The sequence below is a fragment of the Egretta garzetta genome, unplaced genomic scaffold, assembly GCF_000687185.1.
Source record: "Egretta garzetta isolate BGI_Z169 unplaced genomic scaffold, ASM68718v1 scaffold56, whole genome shotgun sequence".
Lineage (NCBI taxonomy): Eukaryota > Metazoa > Chordata > Aves > Pelecaniformes > Ardeidae > Egretta > Egretta garzetta.
Window position 1 is genome coordinate 8,749,313 of NW_009260182.1, and position 3,843 is coordinate 8,753,155.

Genomic DNA, 3,843 nt, shown 5'->3' on the forward strand with positions numbered 1-3,843 from the left:
ATGAATCGGTGACATTGAAGCTGCCCTGATACATACTCAACTAGTGTAAAGGAAGTTAAAGAAATCACAAGCAGGATTTTGCTCAACCTTTTTCAAACCCCAGAAATATTTAAGGCCTGAAATAAAGGTGCTGATAGCCTTAGAACAGTACATCCCTGGCATTGTTTCAAGACGCTTTTACCACCCATCAAGGTCCGACTGCTCTGTTTTAGGTCAAATGAGAGAAGTCTAAAGGATACTCTAATTTAGAGATGAGGGTGACTAAAGTCTTCTAGAGTACAGAGGCAGCCCCCTTTTCCCCTTTCCCATCTGTAGGTTTGTAAAGTCTGGCCCTGTGCCTGGAAAGTTTCAGGCCAGGAGCAGACTGCTTTGGAACATGAAAGCTTATGGAAACCAGGTTCTCAACTGCTCAGCAATTTCACTTACTCCGCGGCTTTCACTTCTATTAGAATTTTTTCAAGCCTAATAGGAACAGCACAGCCCATTGGGAATTTCACCCCAGAGTTTGTATTTGTTTGTTTTTTGTGCCAGGAACTTGGAAATCAAGTGGAATCATTCTGGAAACAACAGACAAAACACACAGAGATACTTTTATGCAAAGCGATAATCTGACAAACCGTATAACATAACTACTTAAATTTGAGGAAATCAGAGCTCACCCCTCAGACCAAACAGGAGAAGGGTATCCTGTTATAAGGCTAAAAGCTTAACAACGCTCTCCGATCCAGCCTGTAAGTCATACCATGTAGAACTGTAGCTCTAATGAGGGGACAGTTCAGCTCACTGCAGAATTTTCTTTTACACATAAGAGAAATCACCAAACTCATGCAGTACTTCACTTTCCAGGTCTGGAAATAACCCCCTTCTTTACAAGTCTTTTAGCTCTGCACCCATTATTAACAACACTTTGCCCTACCTTCCAGTGACTTACACCAGCCTCTTGCCCCAGCGGCTGCTGTGCTTGCAGGCAGGCTTGCACTCTCTCACTGTGCAAACTACACTAATTTCATACTGCAGATTTTAAACCACGGTGAAAACAAGTCCAGAGGCCAAGCACTACCTTCTTCTTCTACTGCTCCCCTTCTTTTTTTTTTTCTTTTTTTTTCTTTCCTGCTTATCACTACTTCAGATGGATACAAGCAGCTGAATGCCCTCACAGTTCTTAAGAGCAAATGCCCTTACATCTACTAATCAGCTCACCATCACCTGAAATCAGATCATTATATGGGAGAGCTGTGTAAATTTGCCAGCAAGCCAATCCAAACAAAAAGGTATTGTCTGTTTATGAGAGAGGTGTGAGCTGGGGAAACAAGCAGATGGGGAAAGCAGCAGTTTTGAGTAAGGAGAGCATCTGTAATGCAAAAATAAAATCACTGAAGCCTAAAAAAATTGTACTCGCATACCTGGCAGCTCATTGCTCACCCTGCCCTTTCCTCTTGTGCCTTTGAACTGTCTTTCACAGTGAAAATGGCCCCAAAATAGGATTATTTCCATTTGAAAATCACTACCGCAGCTTAATTTTCCAAGTTACATTTACTACCACAAGCAGCTTTGTGCCAAGTATCATAAAATTCATGTCTGTATGTTGTGGGGGGTGTTCAATCACAGAAGCAGCAACAGAGCAAAAAACCAGGACTTTATTCCCCTCAGCAGCTTCGTAGCTCAGGAGGACGAGCCCTGGGGTCAGGGGGGACAGTGGGTGCTGTAGGCGACTGCACAGGGCTTTGCACAGGCTGGTGAAGGGTGTGCCGGCCTCGCCTTTCCAGAGCACCTTTACTGCAGGGCCCCTCCGCTGCCCGTGGGAGCGCCCGGGTGAGGCATTAACACAAACAGAGCAGAGCACGTCCCCTTGGCTTGCCCTGGCTCTGCTCTGCTTCTGGCTGAGCATTTTTCTGCTCATTCCTTTCTTGAGCTAGCGATGGTGCCAAGGAATTCCTCCCAGTCGCCCTAACAACCGTTCCCCACACAAAGCAGGCAATTGCTGCTCTTCTTTAACCCTAAAGGCCAACAGAAAATGCACCCTCTGAATCAAAATGGGCAAAGGCAGCTCACTTGGGTCTGATGGGGACATGACAGATGCCAGGAGTTCACAGGCCAACAGTGGGTGGTAGGCAGCATTCGGGAAGCCTTTGGATGCTTGCGTGTGAAGTATTTTGTGAATGTCCCCACCTACTTCTATTGGGATTGGTTTTTGTGTAGTCCTTGATGGAATAAGTACAGGTGTCTGCACACAATTAAAGACAGTCCTGCTGCTTGAAATGACCCTGCGATGGGGACAGCCTTATACAGAGCAGCCTAAGGGAGAGGAGAAAAAGTCCTTGGATGTGTCCAAAGTCCAGCTGTTTGTAGCAAGGCAGCAACAGAGCCTTTACTGCTTGCATTGATTGGCATGTTGGACAGCCTTTCTTGGTAAGATATGCTGTTCTCCAGCTTTTACACACTTAGTAGTAGTGATGGAGACATAAATTATACTAAGGTTTGCTACACTGCTAGTGTGTCGTACAATGTCCAGCCTTCCTGATCAGCCAAGGCATCTACCAATATCATTACATGGCCAAGAGCCATAAATCACATACTACTTACCTCAGAGAGGCGAGAGAAGCCTTTGGTTAGGGACAGGACACACTAATAAGTCTTCAGAAATCCTGTGGTCCTCCTGAGGGCTGGGGTAGACTGGACACAGCTGGTACAAGGGCCCACCACCTGATGCCATCCTTTGTAGCCCCTGCTGACTTACAGCCCTGACTGCTCTGCAGCAGGAACTGAGCCAGCAGCCCTGCCACAGGCTCGCCCTGATGCTGATCATGCAGTACTGCCCCAAAAGTAGCAGCTGCATCTGGATAACTCGAGATCCACACAGAGTTCTAGTATTGTGGTCTGTTCTGAAGAAGGTTAAGATTAAAAAACAAGAGAACATGGTGTCACTTCTGATTTCCTGGTAAAATTAGAGGTAATACTAGTGCTTCAGGGAACATCCAGCTTTGGCAGTGACCCCTTGTCTGCTTGTATATCTCATTTTGATTGCATTTAGTGTTCTTTTTCATGTTCTCCTTTACAGCTAGATTTGCCTTGAGCTTTGAAGTGACCATATTCCAGCCCAAAGCTGGTTACACTGAAAACAGCGTCCTGGAGCAGAGTCCTCCGGCTAGGCTAGGAACGATGGCTTGCTACTGCTCAATGGCACAGTCTGGGACCACTGCATAATAGGAAGAATTTTTCCATCAGGTGCAGATATTTGTGTGTTCCTCTGCCACCTGTAAAACCTATGGAAAGTCTCCCAGTGATCTCAGTCAGTGCTAAGCCAGACCCATGGCCTTTTGGTTGACTTTGGTTCCCCTCCCACTGCTGCAGAATTGCAGTGACATTACTGACACCGGTGTGGCCATGCCAGTTGCACCAGTAACACTGCAGCTGGTATCCAGACCTCTACCTGTGTACATGCAGATATCTTGGTGGGCATAGCAAAGGCATTTGTGTCTCAAAATCTTGACATAGGAAAACTGAGGCAGAGAGACATAAAATACTGCTTTCCTCTCTCGAGACATGGCATGCAGTCTCTACTCAAGTACCCATGATCTTCATCACCTAGGCAGACCACAGGGGACACTTTACACAGGCACCCACTTGTGCTCATGGGCAGGAACAAGGCTTTGATAAATGGCCCTGCCTGTGACAATTTGTCTTTCAAGGTATAATAGACAGGTTGCTGAGCCAGATATCACACGATGCGGACACTTACACATCCTCCCGCTCATTGGAATGCCAGCTTCTAGGACACGTTGAAGAATTCACAGCTACTGGGAATGTGTGTGTAGGAATTGATTGGTTTTGTATTTTATTGTG